We start from the raw sequence: 19,889 nt of genomic DNA, 5'->3' as shown, positions 1-19,889 counted from the left end.
TAACATAGCCTGCATTTTGTATTCCATGGTTACGTTTCCACTAATCTGTCCTGGATGTTTTATATAAAATTAGTAAACGTTCAGATCTGCCGAGCCCGCGTTTCTATAGAAATTGTGACAAATAGGTGGAATTCATCGTTCCCTCAACCTTAATGAATGGAAATGCTTTTGGCAAATGGTGTAAACAGTGGCTCTTAAAACGTTAGTAATGCGTCCCCTATATTTCTTCTCAATAATATCAGAGAATGTTATAGTTGATTTGTATATCACCACTTTAAGAAGATACGAACATCTAAGTAGACAGATTAAGCTGGTGACAGATTAAGCTGTGCAGTATCCGTTTTAGATTGTAGGGGGATATCTAAAATGGAAGATTGTCCAAACGTTATTGAAAAGGAGTCTATTGTGTTAATCTACAGGTGGGAAATGTATTTGTAAGGATGGAACATTCTTAAGTATATTAGCAACTATACTCCTGTTGTCGAGCAGTTTAATCATAAAATACTTCCTCCTGATTTTTACATTTTATATCGAAAGTTCCTTGCACACGAATTACTCGCTAAATCTTCATGTTGGTGCGTCTATGAAATTGGAGCGAATGATAGATGACACGCTTTCCTACATTAGCTTGTTACAAGATTCCTTATGTTTAAGATTCCTGTGAATATCTATTCTTGTTTAGTGTTGGGTCGATGAAGCGTTTGCTTTCGCTTTGCGTCAAGTTAAATTTTAGGTCTAACAAGTTAGCTACGTGTATATTGTTATTGTTACTGTCTTGTTATTCGTCCCCGAGGTCAGCTTTGATTGAGGAAATTTATGTGCATTCTAACCATGCACTCCAGCATTTATTGCATCCCTCTAGTTTAAGCTGGTCGCATAATTTGGCAGATATTTCTACCAAATCGAGAGACAATATACAGGTCATCCTGGTGGCCTGTGCTATTTCTAAGGCGGTACTAATGATGATGCCTAAATCGAATTCCTTGAATTTTACTAAAAGTTTCTTTCTCAATCAATTTAAGAGTGTTTATTTTGCTTGAGATTGTTGAACGACCATCTGGATACAGTTCTACTGGATTAGGTACCTTGATTCTATTGTAGCTCTCCATGAACGGCGTTGACGAATTTGTCCGAAAGTCCGGGTCTTTCAATTGTGTTAGCCCCAGAATTTCTAATGATAACGCTCATTGCACCAAGAGTATATTTGCTGATTACTTGCACTTCTCTTGATTAACTAGATTAAGGATAGTTAGATCTGTGATTCTATATATATATAGAGAGTGATATATAGTTTACGCATAGTAGGACGCTTTTAACGATCTTCTATTTTTAGTCGGAAGGTTAATTCTTTCGATTCAATACTTGGGATATCAAGTTTAAATAATATTTCGCAAGGTTAAGGCGGCAAAATGCTTAGGTCGATCATAATTTCGGGGGTCGATAAAATAAGTACTATTCGAGCCCTGGGGTCGATGTAATGGGCTTACCCGCTTTCCCAAAATTGCTAGCCTTGTGCCAAAATTTGAAATCAAAATTTCTCAAGGCTTTAGAATGTTTTATGCCGCTTAGTTTGTTTTCTTTGTTTTCTTTTTTTTTTTTGCTTTGGAAGCTGAGTGGTAGTTTGATATGGTTCCTGTAAGTTTTCAGAGTTATTTCGAAGTATTTCTGAAGAATCGGAATCTCATATTTTTTTCTAGTTGATAAGTTCCTTAATTTAAGGGAAATATTTTCCCTTAGCTCTTCGCTCTCGGTTCGTAGTTAAAGCTCGACATGATCCTAGCGAGTAATATTTTTGGTTTTTGTTTCTAAACTAAATAAAAAGTACTTTATTGTCACTTTCAAATGTATGTACACATACCTTTGAAAATTCATAATAATTTCCAATTTTGGCACAAGGCCAGCAATTTCGGGGGAGGAAGTAAGTCGATTACATCGCCCTCAGTGCTCAAAAATTACTTATTTTATCGCCTCGAATAGTATGAAGGGCAATGTCGACCTCGGCGGAATTTGAACTCAGAAAGTAAAGACGGATGAAATGCCTATTTCTTTACTATCCACAAAGGGCTAAACATAGAGTGGACAAACAAGGACAGACAAAGGGATTAAGCCGATTACATCGACCCCAGTGCGTAACTGGTACTTAATTTATCGACCGCGAAAGGATGAAAGGCAAAGTCGACCTCGACGGAATTTGAACTCAGAACGCAGCGGCGGACGAAATACCTATTTCTTTACTACCCACAAGGGGCTAAACACAGAGAGGACAAACAAGGACAGACAAAGGGATTAAGCCGATTACATCGACCCCAGTGCGTAACTGGTACTTAATTTATCGACCGCGAAAGGATGAAAGGCAAAGTCGACCTCGGCGGAATTTGAACTCAGAACGTAACGGCAGACGAAATACGGCTACGCAAGCATTTCGCCCGGCGTGCTTAACGATTCTGCCAGCTCGCCGCCTTACCTCTGAAAATATATTCATCTATATAAAACTATTTTATTTAGAGACTGGTGACATGAGGTTGTTTAATACCCATGCTTTAAGGGAAGAGATACTGATTCAATTAGAAATTAAAACAACGGAGGCCGGCCTTAATTATTGTTTATCGCTTTTATCGCTGTCGTCACACGTAATAGGCACACGCACTCTTTCAAACTATTTTCCTTATGTTACGATAACAGTGGATCTAAAGTTCATCTGTTATCTATGCTAGTCACTCTGCGTTTTACATGTGGTCTATTGATAAGACTTCTGCAGAGTGAATAACAAACCCAGTGCAAGTTACACTTAACATCTGATAACGAAAAAGGTATTGTGTTCATTTTATCTCCTTAACAGCAAATAGTAACATATTTAGTGGTTGGAAGTCATTTCTATAAAGTTATTAAAAGTGAAAACACTGTGTGTGTATGTGTGTGTGCGTGGGGTGTGTGCGTGTGTGTGTATGTGTGTGCGGTTTGGAATATTTTTCGTTTTAAAATTAGATTATATTAGCGTGATACCTGGTGAGCATTGCACAAGAAGGGGAAAAGCTTTGGCGGAACGGCTTCGATATTTGAACAAAATCAACTGGTTCTAGTAACTTTGCTAACAAACAGATAATCTATCTTATTTCACTTTCGCCCATACAGATTATGTCGAGTGCCCTATATAAAAAATCCGAGTGACTCAGATTAGTTCAGCTGCCTAGCCCGTACCGTACACGTTATAGAGAGTAAGCTTCGAGAAAGTCACTTTCACAAACGAAGATTAGTGTTCGGTTATAAGTGTCACTTATATCGCAAGAGATCCTCTGCGCAGTCATTCAAATTCCTGGAAACATGTACTTCACAGAAAGTATGAGTAATTCTTCTATTTAATATAAAATTGTCTTATTTAACTTGGACATAAAAACAAACATTAATATAGTTAAGGAGTGGCTGTGTGGTAAGTAGCTTGGTTACCAACCACATGGTTCCGGGTTCAGTCCCACTGCGTGGCATCTTGGGCAAGTGTCTTCTGCTATAGCCTCGGGCCGACCAATGCCTTGTGAGTGGATTTGGTAGACGGAAACTGAAAGAAGCCCGTCGTATATATATATATATATATATATATATATATATATATATATGCGTGTGTGTGTTTGTGTATCTGTGTTTGTCCCCCTAGCATTGCTTGACAACCGATGGTGGTGTGTTTATGTCCCCGTCACTTAGCGGTTTGGCAAAAACAGACCGATAGAATAAGCACTGGGCTTACAAAGAATAAGTCCCGTGGTCGAGTTGCTCGACTAAAGGCGGTGCTCCAGCATGGCCGCAGTCAAATGACTGAAACAAGTAAAAGAGTAAAAGAGTAAAAGAGTATATCACTTTTAAGTTATCTATACAGTTTTCCTGTAGAAATTATAGCCAACACTGAAAGTTACATTTCGTATACAAATACGTCTTTCTAAACAATGAGATCGAAGCTAGAAAAAATAGGTAATGAGTGTATATGCATATCTCAGGAGGTATTGCTCCTTCTTCAACACCACACCCAACTCATTAACCACCCACGAACACATTATTTAAATAGTCACTAATTTTTAAAATTATTTTCTTTAAAGTTTTAAATTCCAGTGTTACCTAATGAAGTTTGCGTTTGTATATTTGTATATGTCTGTGCATGTATATGTGTGTGTGTGTGGGTATGTGTGTGTGAGTGAGTGAGTGAGTGAGTGAGTGAGTGTGTGTGCGTGTGTGTGTGCGCGTGTGTGTGTATGAATGCATGTACATGTCAATACTGATATGTATGTGTATGTGTGAATATGTGCAGTATTATCTGTGTGTGTACGTATTTATGTACGTATCTATGTATAAATATGTATATTCATATGTATGTATGTATGTATGTATGTATGAATACGGACACACACACACACACATGTACGTGTGTTGTATACAAGACTTGCTATTTTTTATATTCTACTTTATTTTATTACAGTATATTATAATATATTAGATTATATAATTTATTGCATTATACTATCTTATATACGTATTATTTTTGTTTTGATACACACGCACACACACATATACAAGATGCAATGGATAAATTGTGGCCCTTTTATACTTTTAATTTCGCACATGCGCATTGTTTGTTTTTGATTTTGTCCACTACTCAGTAGGTTCAGTTGGGCACTATCTGTGAGTAAGAGAGTACCACGATGCGATTCCCTCAGCCAGAAACTTGGAAACAACATGCTGTACTGCTTAGCATTCACGACTGAAACACCAATACAAACAGATGGCGAACACACAGAACAACCGTTGGCTTGCCGTGTCCTCAAAACATGTACCAAAAGTGATAAAAATCAAACATGACGGTGTCTGAACTGATCTCTACTGATGGCGAAGTTATGCCTCCATTTATCTTCACACACGGTCACAGACTCAACACAGAGGTCTACATCAAGTGCCTGGTAGAGGTAGTGCTACCCTGGGTCAAGAAGGTGACCTACTGGAAGACCCTATACCTAGCAACAGGACTCTGCACCATGCCACACAAGCAAGAGAACCCAGTCATGGTTGTCAGACAATTTCTGCGACCACATCAGCCCTAATATCTGGCCACCAAATTCCCCAGACTGCAACCCCTTAATTATTATGCGTGGAGCGCAGTTGAGCAAGGGACCAACAAAACTTCTTGTAACACCAAAGATGAGATGAAGGCAAAGATTATGGCAGCATTTACCAACTTGTACAATCAGACCGTCCAGAAGAGTTGCAGGAGATTCTGAAGTCGTGTTTTGGTCGCTGCAATTTGGAAGACGGCTTGATTATTTCCTGACAACTTACGAAATATTTATTCCATCCACTTGAAATTTCCACGAAAGATAGATATTAAATATATCTGAATATGCGCAAAATATCTAGTCTCAACGTTTTGGTAATCTTCTATAATAAATATATCAATACACTTGTTCTTACTGACCCTTATATTATGGCCGCTACTGTATGTGCATTGACGTATGTGTACGTTGATAGGAATTAACTTCACAGTTATGCGACTATACAGATAAATATACAGAAGAATCGACAGAAAAAGCATTTGTGTGTGTGTGTATGTGTCGGTAGGACGTATGGGAAGCGTACATACACGTACATGTGTGCGTGTATATATATATATATTTATTTATTTGGTGGCGGACAAATATATACAAAACAGGCGGCGAATGAAAGACTCCAAAGAGAAATTGATTGATAGCATTTGCTTTCGACACGCGAAACCCATTGCTAAAAGTAATTTACTATTTAAAATTTAGGTGAGATATACGCCTTTCATTGTGCATTTGAAGAACGGCGAATATATTGGCTGTTATCTGCAATAGGATAAAGCTTAGAATCTTAAAGATTATACGAATATAGCGAATGTAAATATATTAAACATCTATATGTGTAAACACCAATATGATGTTAGAGTGAAAGATATCGGAAGAAAGATTAAGAGAACAATGAACAAATAATAAAACACTTGTTCTTTTACAGAGAAATTTAAAACAGACATAAACAAAAATAATCTATCAGTTAATAAAAACATTATAAATTTGTAGTAATTGACACAATGCCACAAAATCTTGAGTGTAGATTTGTAACCGATTAACTCAACTTCTGGTCTTTAATGATATCTAATTTAATTTGCCACCAACTTTTGTAGGAGGTAAATGATAACGTAAAGGAATGTAACTAAATATTTCAAGCAATTTTTGTTTGCTGTTTTGTCACTGATAGACACTATCAATAAAATGAAAACTGCCAGATTTTTATGGAGAAGTGCTGTAATCTGTCACCTGAAGAAAATAATTTTATATCACTGTGAATTCAAGAAAAATTTACCTTTAAGTATAGATTTGTGAAGTGTAAAGTCGGCACTCTATTATCGAAGTATGGAGCATGCTCTGTAGATGAATTAGGAACCGTTTTATCAGTTACTATTTACTCCAAAATAAGGCGGCAAGCAAACAGAATCGAGAGTACGTAGGGCAAAATGCTTAGCGACATTTCGTCCGACTTTACGTTCTGAGTTCAAATGCCGCCGAGGTCGACTTTGTTTTTTATCGTATAAGCACTGAGGTCGATGTAACCGACTAGCTCTTTCCCCCCAAATTTCAGACCTTGTCCCTATAGTAGAAAGGATTGTTTAATCCAGATAAGGCATTGAGCTGGCAGAATCAATGCGCCGGACAAAATACATAGTAGCATTTCGTCTGTCTTCACGTTCTGAGTTCCAACTCCACCAGGGAAGACTTTTCCTGTCATCCTTTCGGGGTCGATAAAATAAGTACTAGTTGAGTACTGGGGTCGATGTAATCGAGTACACAACTCCCTCAAAACTTCAGGCCTTGTGCCAATAGTAGAAAGTATTATTTACTCCAAATCTCGCTTTTGTTCAGTTTAAGTCTTGTTTGGGACAGTAATAATCGGGAGAATTAGTTTTCAGCCTATATTTTATACTAGCATTATGACCCGGTGTTGCCGGGTCATAGTGCTAGTACATGTATATATGTGTATATATATGTGAACATATTACATGTACATCTATATATATACATCTACACATAAAATACAAAATACAAAGTTATATCTTGATATCGCTAGTGATAACAATACTCAAAATATATAACAGACTGGAATTGTAGGCCCGTCTCTTGCAATTTCGATCAATTGTATCTTGTCCTCCCTCTTGTATAGAAGTGTGGCTACAATCCAGCCTACTTCTACTTCTGGGGGGACGTTTTTAATTTTTATCCGAGACGTCCTACATCCCAGATATAAAGGTAAAAATAAAATATTTCCACTTTGCAAGGTTCTAGTCGAGTACTCCCTAGCACGCTCCGTTGACGCGAACCTTGATTCTATTGTGGCGAATTTACCACCTCTGGTTAGATACTTGATATCTTTCATAGTCGCACCAAGACACTTTTCAACGGTGCTTTCCTCCAGGTGTTCAAATCTTTTTTTTCCTCTACATTGAATACTTTATAGACAATAGTCTTTTCTTTAATTTTATTTTTTATTTCGTTTGGTGTTGTTATCCTAGATTCACCGTCTTTGTCAATCCGAAATAGGTTTGTATTTCTTCCATTTAATTTTAATGAGTTCGCGCCCGCCGACGACTGCAGCGAAATTCATTTTTGGACTTTCTTCTATCGAAGGCATTCTAACAAAAATGCTTCCGTATAAACGGTGAACATATTGTCAACTTCCCCAAACGGACACAATTCAACTTTTAAACAATAACCGAAGCTCCTTCTCCCAAAGGGGGAGGGTTACAGTTTACAATTATTTAACAAATGCAACACAACAACGTTTCCCTTACGGGGAACCAACAAACGTGATAACAATAGTTAAACAGTAATAATAATAACAACAAACCTTACGGTGAATCAAAAAGCAGTATGCAGTTGAAGCTATAGTCCTTTATGTATAAGAAATAAACCAACAGCAGTACTCAGTAGAAGCGGCTGTTCGAGAAAACAGACATTACATACAGCCAAACTTCATATAGATACTTAATGCTAGCTAATTAGCAGATAATCTAATGTAAAAGCTGTGGTAAAGGATATATGCATAGCTCCATCTGGACTATTCCATTTCTGCGCATTAATTTTATTTTTAATTTATTCCCATTCATGTGAAACCACTTATTCAAGTTCAAGTCATTGATGCAATTTTATACCAATTGCTATTTTTACTTTTAATTGTTATGTTACGATTTAATTATTATATTATACTTTAGTTTGATTTTAATTATTATTTACTACATATAATTCAATTGTTATTATTATCTCTAATTGTTATTGTTAACGTGAAAGTATCTGACATTAAATAGAGAAATGTTTTTGTTTCACTTTTAACACGTAATACTGAAATAGTGGAGAAGATATGATATTGCTATGGGCTCGCTCTAGGCAAGAAGTTGAACATTTTCTTTGCCCATGAAACTACATGGACCCTAAGTAAGGCATGTGTAAAATTTGAACGAAATTGGTTGTGTAGTTCTCAAGTTTTAGGGAAACACACAGACAGACACACACACACATTCTCAGTTTTATATATACATAGATAGATAACTGAATTAGACTCGTATAAGACAGCAGCGTAATCAGAGGGCGCTCAATGTTTTAATTAAATAATAGTGATGGCTTACGTCAGAGTTTTGCATCAAATAAAATTGCTTAGATTTCCTTATGATGCAGAGAATTGTTTAAAATTCCTTTTATCTTTATTGATGGAAGATAAATAATAGTGATAATATTGAGTAAAAATATCAAACTGTTCGTGCGCTTAAAGGCAAGCGTCATTTTCCTTTGAAAAGAATAAAAAAGCAAAGCTTATAATGTAACCAGTCATTCTTTTCAATTGACCTCTACGTCAATGTTCATTCACTCAAAAATCTTTATAGCTTTCAGTCATGTAAGACCTGCTATATATTGATAAGGCAGTGTTTTTTTGGGTCACTATCTCAAACATGTTAGACCACATTTAACTACATACCAATCTACATAGTAAGCCCAGAGTAACAGATCAAATTACATACGCTTTAATAGCATGCACATTAACAAACTGAGCCATGCTACACACTTTTCAAATGTGATAAACTGAATCGTTGACATCAGCTGAAATTCGAATAATTAATGCTTTTTAGGAGAAACATTTCATGATCGAGTTAATGGAATTTTAACACTCCCAACTCACGAATACTCGTCATATGTACAATTTATGGCAATCTGTCTTTTTGTTTTTTTGAGCGGGGCGGAGGGTCGCGTTTAATTTATTATCTATTTGATCTGCAATACAACACAATGTGATTAATACTAATTAAATAAATCACTGAAAGTATATCGAGGTTTCAGCTTAGAGTAACTATGAGCTTATCTACAGTTGCTGTATATTTTATTAAAAATACTTTGGGTTTATTTATTGGAAATTGATTTTTAAGTAAAATGGAGGGGTTGCAACGATGCGCTCATTAAATTTTTAAATGCTTCAAACTGATTGCGATTACATCAATAGCATGGATAATATCTTTTAGATAACTGTAGTTTCATAATCGAAGGAGGAAAACCGTTTAAAAAATGTACCAGGAGCCAAAGCAAATAAATATCGGGTTTTCCCAGACATTTTGTCACCTAAATGGAATTTAGAAGATATCTACAAATTAAAAGCAATTTTTACTTGTCTCTGTGTATGTGAAGCGTTTAACATACCCAAAATTGGTACATAGCACGACCTAACCTACTTTCCAATAGTCATTTTCACATTACAGTCTTTATTACTGTCTTTAATTCTATATTCGTAAGAGGAATTTCGTTCAAATCGTTGCTCCCAAAAGCATCTGGTTTTAATTTTATTTTTCCTTTCTAAAGTAATTTTTTGTTTTGAACACAAGTAACATCTTGTTAGCAATTGATAAAAATATTGTACATAAATAAGCTGATTGCCAGAAAAAGCGACTTACTGTTTTTTAGGCAGTATGTGGGTGGAATAAAAAGAAAAAAACTTTGCCATCTGCATTTCCTTAGACACTTTAATGAAATCGTCCATTAATTGGTACTTATGCGCATACGTTTTTGTGATATTTCTGACTTGGTTGAATTGTTAGAAAAATTATTGATAATCCTATATAAATCAATGTTCTTACTACGAATCAAAAATCATCACAACTGGTAATTTTATAATTTACTAGAGTATATAATTTGTAACAATTATTATTAATAACAATTATTTGTAAGAATATTCCGGCTCATATTTTCTAAGTTCAAATTACACTGAGGTTAATTTTAGTCTTTTATCCTTTTGGGGTCAATAAAATAAAATTCCAGTCAAGTACTGCGACTGATGCTATCGACTATATCGTTCACATTTTGCCTGTGCTTAAAACCATTATTTACAATATATGGAATTTCTGAAGGTTACATGAAAAAATATATAAATTCTATCATTTATTCTATCCTAGAATAGTCTGCTACAAAAACCAGTAGTTCCAAATCTTTCGTCACTCAGTCACCGAATGGAGTTTTATAAATGCCCCCGCTCCATGTTTCTGAAAAAAACAAACAGCAATTTTTTTTCTCCATCAGACAGGAACTAATTTGTGTAGAGATTTATTATCCACGTTTTCGTATATTATATCATTTAGCATATGCCCTAATTAGATGTTTGCGTGGACGAGTGTTCCTCATGTTAAATGTATATAGAAATTACAGGACTTATTCAAAGAAATTATATTAGACGAGGTTCATCATCGGTAATGTTTTCTGTTTACTGATAACACAATGCCCTACATATGTTCTAATTCCCCCAAAAGAATTTTTTAATGTGTTCACATTTTAAGTGTTGTATCTAGTTCAAATAGTTTATTTCTAATATTATGACCCCTCTAAACACTCAGTATCCTAGTAGTGCCTCTGTCCTTTTATGAGCTCGAAACGTGCCCAAGGAGGCGCTGCTACACAGGTTTAGAATCATTGAATTAGAAGTTTAAAGTATTTTACTTTTACAACTTTCTATGACTGTTACACACTGTGAATTTTGTTTAGTACGCTGACAAACCAGATCACTCACTGTCCAATCGTTTATACTCAATAGAGGGTACCTCGAACATTTGCTTGATTGCTCTTTCAGAACCATCAGCTGTGTGCAGCCTGTGGCAGCTCTGTGAGTAAAGACTGGTAATACGCTGCTGCACAAGCAAGATGGAATCAAGGCTAATTAGCGGCAGCATGTCAGTGATGTCTTGAACTGTGAGGCCATAGTAAGTCCTTGATGATTCATCCACTAATCATGAAAATAACGGTAGCTATAAAATTGACTAATACCAGGAATGTCCCTGGAATGATGGCATTGTTGCTGAATAGGCTCTAAATTACATGATGAGATATTGGGGCTTTTATCTACCATAGTTTACACAAAGTCTTTAATCGTGACCCCAACAACTACATATATTTTCTTGAATCATTGCAGGCATGGAAGTTTTCAGTGGAAACCACCATAACATAGTATTAACATTTTCTTTATGACTGAGATGATCATCTGGGTTATGCTTACAATAATTATCTGGGTTATACAATAACATCAAGAATTCTATTCCTAATGCACATCATAAACCTTAGATAAAACAACGAAAACGCTATGAAATAGGAAATCTGAAAAATAGCGCAAGACTCGTATAAACAATTCACATGTTTTATTACTGTCGTCTAATACTCGCTTCTAAATATATTAATTTGATATTGGACATCAATGAGAAATAATCCCAATATAAGATTTACATTCGGGTAACACTAAAGAGATTAAGACAACTGAAAAAATATTTTGTAAAATGACACAATGAAATTCCTGAAAGTATATAAATAGTTCATGAGAGAAATTATATCTTAATACAGAAAAAAATTATTGATGTTTTTAAACAACCAAGTCACGCTTATTTAAACCGATGATATTGCAAAATTTTATGTATTGAATGTATCCAGCCATCGATATAATATTCATTTCATACTTATTTCATTGGAGTAATTGGATATCTTGTTATTGTATGTGTGTGTAAGTGTATTTCTGCGTGAATAAAGGGAGTGACTGAGGACAATTCAGATCAAAGTATATTGAATTTAAATGTTTCGAAAGAATTTAGTGTCCGAATCATAGGTAGATTGAACAAAGACGCCCATATAATTTGAGAGAGAAACCATATACGTAGATTTAGGCATGATTACACTTTTGTATGATCTTACATCTACGCAGACTTAGGAACGCGCACACATGCGTCACGTTATTGTATGACTTATTTAAGAGCCAAACTGTTAAATTACCGAAATCCATCTGTCTACTTTTAAGTTTACTATACTGCTTTATTTTCATTGTGTTAGGTTTACGAAAAATGTAAAATTTCCAGTAATTAAATACCTCCGAAGCATTGTGTTTTAGTAAAGTCCTGCTTCTTGATCTTCCCACTCTTTTTGTCTTGAATGATGACTAAGGCAATCTTCATAGTAAGACTGAATTTGTTCAAATACACACATTTTACAATTATAGTTTTTCCAATATATTTCTCTTACCACTTACTTCAAAGGATTATTTCCGAAACAAGAATAACTAAGATAGATTTCCACTACAGAATCACGAACGATAATTTAAATGCCTTCTAGTATTTAATTTACAATCATCTACGTTCTAAGTTCAAAGTCTATCAAGAGGAACTTCTTTTATTTATCCAGGGCCCATCAAATATCTAGTTAAACAGTGGATCAGTTTAATCGACTAGACTTTGAAATGTGTAGCCTTGAATCACAATTTGGAAAGAGAACCAGTCAATGGAATGGAAAAAGAGTAGAGTACCGGACAAAATGTTGTAAGCAATTACAAGTGCTGTTGTCTCCATTGATGTTTAATTGACCCAAAAGTATGACAGCCGATCTCAGTGGGATTTGAACTCACGCTGTAAGACATTTTATTTTATCTTTACTGATTCTGTCACTCCACTTCCCTTATTTTTACTATTTTTATATAGACACTAGCAATAATACCCGGCGTTGCACGGGTCAGAAAGTAGCAAATATTTAGAGGGTCTAAATATTCTGTATGTATGTATGTATGTATGTATGTATGTATGTATGTATGTATGTATGTATGTATGTATGTATGTATGTATGTATGCACAATGAAGGCCATTGGATCAAAATGCTAGAGGATTAGAAATCTCCATTCGCTTCTCTCATTTATAACTATTAAAATGATACCTATATGTCAGGGAAAACTAACACCATGGTGTACAAGTAAGCTTGAAACAATCGCATAACATGATTCAGTTTTAATACATGGTTGTAAAGATTCCCATTCACTAATGCTCTTTAGAATGGTATCATCTTTATACATCCACTCTCCATTCCCTAAAAATATGTGGGCCGTGTAATAAATCAATATTCTTTTGTGATTCATATAAGCTATTGTGATTCATATAAACTATTAGGTCGATGGAGCATCATTAACTGTTACTTATTCATAATCTGTAAGTGGAGAAAATTTTTCTGGTGAAATCAACCTTTCTGCTCAAGATATATACATTAGAAGAGTTGAACTTTTTAACGAAATATTAGATATTTATAGAAGTTCTACTACCCGCTGCATATTTACAACCAGGTTGAAAAGATCATTAAGTGTTAACTGTTTGGATAGCGCTATTAAGGTTTTGGATTATAAATCGAAAGATTGGCTGCTTGTATCCTATCATCAGTACTATGCTGTTTCTGTAGATAAGGAACTTAATTATCGACTGAGGAATTTATCTATCTCTTATCGGATTTCAGTGTGGTATAGCTCATTCCTATTGCCAGAGGATCTTGCCAATCTATATTTATAAAATTGAGTTTGCGTGTGTGTGTGTGTGTGTGTGTGTGTGTGTGTGTGTGTGTGTGTGTGTGTGTATGTGTGTGTATGGGTGTCTGTGTGTCTTTCTGTGTGTAGACATTTATGTCTATAGAAATCCCCATTCAATGTCCGATTGACCTCAAATTTTATACACATACTCCATAAGGTCAGAGCTATGTCATGGCGAAGAAATTACCCCCGTAACATGCACGCATGGTCAGGAGCATACACATAAGGTGACATGATGCGCACATGTGTTGTTGAACTTTTGTTCACGCCTTAATTGCTCTGTTTTACACGTTAATGTGTTATTTTGGCAGGAGAGAGCAAAAAGGTTCATAAACCAACACGTTTTGCACTTCTAGCTACACTTTTGACACATTTTTTGACCCAATAAATAAAGCACTTACCCTTTCTTTGCTAGAGTTCAATGTAATGCTACCGTAAAAAACCAGTTGCCGAACGTTTAGTCATTACATCATTACACTTTTTACTTTAAAGAAAGACAGCAAAAGAACCTATGTTCCATACTTTTTGCATCGGACAAAGAACACGGGAAGCGGTTCGACAAGCAAGAAAGAGGTCAAGCAGTCAGCCCGACGGAACAACTAACCATCCATTAACGGTGTCACCTGTGTCCCAATTCAACTACTGGTGTACCGTTCGTCGGCTACGCAAAACAGCTTCACACACTGCTGCTCGAGCGTCCGAGAGTGAAGACCAGCGCGCTGATCGCAGATCTCGAAATGCTGTCACAACGGCTGCCACCAGCACTGCTGAAACGGAAGAACAGCGTAGCCTGCGTCTGCTTCGAAACGCCAAAGCGATTTCTGCTGCCCGGGCTAATGCGAAAGAAAGTCAACGAACACTACGCCGATCCCGTGATGCGGCGTCAAGGGCTTCCACACGAGCTGCCGAACCTGAACAGTGATGTGCTCAACGACGGTCCAGCAACGTAGCCTCAACGGCATCTGCCCGAGCTGCTGGAACACCAGAACAGCGTTCCCAGCGTCGGTCATGTAATGCAGCATCAATGGCTTCCGTACGAGCTGCCGAAACTGAACAGCAGCGTGTTCAACGACGGTACAACAACGCAATCTCAACTGAGTCTACCTGAGCAGCCGAAACCCTAGAACAGCGTTCACTGTCCAATCCTGTTGAAGGCATTCCATGCTCACATAAACGTCGAGCTCTACAATTCTGTAAAGTCCATCAAATATGTGCGCAAGTACATCAACAAAGGCTCTGATGCTGCTGTGTTTGGCTTGCAACTAGACGGAGTCCGAGATGAAAAAACGCAATACCAAATAGGCAGGTACATAAGTAGTAACGAAGCCTTCTGGCGCATTTTCGGGTCTCCACTGCATCAAAGGCATCCGCCAATCCAGCAGCTTGCAGTGCACCTTGAAAACGGCCAGCGTGTGTACTTCACCGCTACCACTGCTACTCGACTGACTGAGCAATCAAAAGATACAGCACTCACGGCTTTCTTCAAACTCTGCCAGGTAGACCTGTTTGAGCAAGATCTGCTTTACCCTCAAGTGCCTTACTACACATGGAATAAGTGTAAATGGCAGCGAAGGAAGTCGGGCCGAAGCGTTGATGGTTACCCTGAGATTAAATTTGATAATTGCCTCGGCAGAGTGTACACGTTTCACCCGGGCCAACAAGAATTCTTCTACCTCTGATTGCTGCTTCACGAGGTAAGGGATCCATAGTCCTTCGACCAATTAGAGAACGTGAACGGCCATACATGTGCTACGTTCAGGGAGGCCTGCTTACTAAGCGGGCTGCTAGAAGGTGCGCAGTGGGATGCTAAGCTTGCGGAGGTTGCTGTTTCACAGTCACCGAAAAGTCTCAGAGCTCTGTCTTCTGTATTTGCCAACTTCCCGATCCCCATTCATTGTGGTTAAAGTACAGACACGACCTATCAGAAGACTTCCATTACCAGGCCCAACTGCATCATATCTGCTTGCCTGCTGAAAATGATTTCATTTATAACTGTGCTTTACTTGACATAGAGAACAAGACTTTCTCTGGGAGGTAATACCTTACCTACATACGGGCTGCTGCAACCGTTGCGCCACTGGACGCATTCAATACCAGCAGAGTTAATACGTGAAATGTACTATAACACTGGAGCCCTTAATCAATACATCCAGCAAAATGAGCCCAAACTTCTGCCTGAGCAACAGTGGGCTTACAGTACCATCTTTGACCACCTGCAGAAACGAAAAGAGGGTATTTTTCTTGATGCACCTGGAGGGACCGGAAAAACGTTCGTTATTCAGCTTCTCCTTGCTAAAGCAAGGCACCGAAAAGATGTAGCCGTAGCTGTGGCCTCCTCTAGCATTGCAGCAATTTTACTGCCTGGTGGCGGGACAGCGCACTCAACCTTTAAGCTACTATTTGATTTGGCAAGGTTCGAAGTGCCTTCCTGTAACATCACCAAAACGTCTGAAAAGGGCTTGCTTCTCCGGAGTTGCCAGCTGATAGTGTAGGATGAATGCACAATGGCTCACGAGCGATCCCTCGAAGCTCTCAACACCACTCTTCAAGACATCAGAGACAGTCCTGCTACGATGGGTGGTATAACTCGCCTCCTGTTTGGTGATTTCCGACAAACGCTTCCTGTAATACCAAGGGGAACCAGGGCAGATGTAATCAGGACCTGCCTAAAGTCCCCCCACCCTTGTGGCAAAATGTTACAACATTGTTTCTCAAAACAGACATGACAGCACAGCTTCGTGGTGACCAGATGGCATCAGATTTTGCATCTGACATATTGTCAATCGGAAAAGGTATTGTTCCGCTCGATGAAAACGGAGAACTGTCACTAACTCACCTCTGCACCACTGTCAGTAATTCCGATGAACTAGAGGCACATGTCATTCCAAATCTACAAAGGAACTACCTTGACATGAATTGGATTTCCGAAAGAGCCATTTTGGCTCCAAAAAACAGCACAGTGACCGCTCTCAACGCTATGCTGCTGCATTCGCTTCCCGGAAGGCTGTACGTGTACGAGTCAATCGACTCTGTACCCGACGACGACCAGGCAGTGAACTATCCAGTGGAGTTTCTTAATTCCCTTGACCCACCTAGCCTACCTCCTCATACACTGGAAGTTATAGTCGGAGCTCCTGTGATGCTGTTGAGGAATTTAGACCCTCCAAAGCTTTGCAATGGGACACGCCTTCATTGTGCATACATACATACATACATACATACATACATACATACATACATACATACATACATACATACATACATACTTATGTTAACATACCTCTTGAAAAACTGTAAATCGACGATTGCAAGAAAATATATGCAAGTGCAACCGTCACGTCACTATTACAACCCCCAGGAAAATCATTCACTAAGGCTACTACATTTATTTATTGATAGAAAGTCACAGTACACTTAAAAGATAGACACGTGAACAACTGTTTATTATAGCTATGTCTTAAGGCAGCACAGTGCACAGAGGGAGGGAATTCCAGAAGTCAAAATTCCTAGATGTTGTGTTTAGTAAGGGAACTGGGACTAGACCCAAAACGGGAAGCAAGACAAGGAGAGAAGAGTTGATGCTAATGGTTTAGTGGAGGTTTGTCGAAAATAGCCAACTCCGAGAAGCAGAGATATCATTGCGGTAGCGGCATAAAGATAAAGAGAGGAGAAAGAACATCTGTGGGATGGAGGTTTGTGCGTATTAGTGAAAAAATTCACACTAATCAGTTAAGAGGTTGTTCTTTGAATGTGGTCGTTATATTTGTAACATCAGCATTATCTCAGAGATAAGAAGAGTATTCCGTTCTGAGTTTCGCTTGAGCCTGGAAGATAAATTTATCTTGAGCTCTGAAGAGAAAGTCCTGTCTTTAGAACCCAATTTTTGCTTTGTTCAGGAAATATGTTCACCAGGATACAGCCTGACTTATGATGACATTTGTTACGATCGTCAATATTCGGACTAAGTGCGACTGACGATAACGCAGGATGCGGAGTAGGGTTATGTTTGCTTTATATGTGCAACTGATAGCAAGATTTTGCTATTGAATGAGATAAGTTTTCCATGACCTCATTGCAAGACGTTTTCGAAACTTCTGTTTGTAGAAGCAATGCATATTTTAAGTGGTGTTTTAGGTGCATGCAGAAGACGCTTAAATGTAGAGATTTGTGAAGAATACAGGGTAGAAACGTCTGTGGAGAATTAAGCATTGTTTGATATACGTCAAGGACGACTTGATGTATAGAAGGAAAGTGATGCAGGGGAACTGATTACTGGGACATAGCAAAATTACCAGTGTGGATCAGAGAAAGAGACAGAGAAAATAAAGAGACAGTGGGAGACAAATAAAGAAAGATAGAAAGAGTGAGAGAGAGACAGAGACAGAGACAGAGAAAGAGACAAGAGACAGCTCCACGAACTCACGCTGCAAGGGTGCGATCTGATATAAAACTACTAATACTAGAGGGAAGAGGACTGATGGATCCTATAAGTGGAGAGTTTTGTTAGAAGATTAACGCGTCAGACATAGGTGAAAGTTTTACGGAATCCAAGCACAACAAGGCTATTGTATTAATTTTCTCAGATGGAAGAGTATGCAGGTTACTAAGGTTAGAGATTAAATTTCTGATAGTTCCGGTTTTGTGAAAGACAATCATGTGTTTATTAATGAAACAAAGAGATTCAGTGTGTTCGAAAAAGTTGCCCCCATCTCTGTTGTAATATTGTGAAATGTCATCGGAATTCACAAAAGGGTATCTCTTTAGCGCAAAAATATTATAGTATATTGGTTTATTTTGATTGTTTAGTAAGAGAATATACAAATGAGAATATAGCATGTCTACCCATAAACATTTTGTAAAATCCCAATATCATCTTTCTTGTTCGTTGTATAAGTGATCTTTTACGCGACGTGATCACGCAATCTGTTAAATAACTGTCAAAGCACAATCAAATGACACGTTATACGTGCAATCTATGTTCTGCCATAGAGTGGATGACACCTGTAAACAAAGGATATTGACATAGTCAATTTTGGAAAATTTCCCATCGTAGGTCTCATCAATCTGAATTAATCTCGAGCTAAAAAAAAAAACCCAAAAAACAAGAACAAATATTGTTGTTACTTGTTTAGCTATGAATTCAAACACACTATACAGTTCCTGTCAGGAGGTTATTTTTAATTAGTATGTTCTAGAGATCCGGAATTTTATGGGAGTTTTTGGCCTTACTACTACTTTAATATGTAGATTCAGTTTATCTAAAGGTTTTCGAAAATCATATGCTAGTTTGCTTTCAAGAGTAGCATCGATGTATATGAGGCTCCGGTATTTTGAGCTGTTATTCCATGAGTTGGTCTTACCTATGTTCCTCTTACTCCTTTCTATACTATTCCATGATTTATTCCTGTATAGCGTGCAGATCCCATTTGCGCCATTCTATATGACGGTATTGAATTTTGTCATGGCTCCTTTGCACACCCTGATCCTGTATCTTTGGTTGCAGTTAGAGGTCTAATTGCAACAGATGAAGTGCTGTTGCTGTCTTGTTAAGTCCGTTGGGTTGCACATGCGGAACACGTTTCTCAGCACATTTATCAAGTCCTCTCTCAAGATATTGAACTTACTGTTATCTGCAATTGCTGTGTTCCAGTGGGTCAGGTATTTGAAGGCCATGAATTTGGAACAGGGCGAATAGAGAATTGAACTTTGTTATTCTTAGTTTCCAGTCAGAATTCAGTGTCTAGAACAATGTCTGCGGTTGGAGTGCTTACTAAGGTAATCTATTGTTACCTTAATACTCTGGTGTGTGGAGTGAACTATCTGCCAGATGCCCTCCTTAGTACTAGCTTCAAGTTCGTAGATATTGTGTTGTGGAGGTACTTTTGCTACTATGATGTATCATCAAAATAGCGAGAATACAAGATTAGAGTTATAGCGTTCTCTGCCCAATTGTTATTATTATTATTATTATCATCATTATTAGCACTGTTATTCAA

The sequence above is a fragment of the Octopus sinensis genome, linkage group LG1 (genome assembly GCF_006345805.1).
Source record: "Octopus sinensis linkage group LG1, ASM634580v1, whole genome shotgun sequence".
Classification (NCBI taxonomy): Eukaryota; Metazoa; Mollusca; class Cephalopoda; order Octopoda; family Octopodidae; genus Octopus; species Octopus sinensis.
This window is presented reverse-complemented; position numbering follows the sequence as displayed.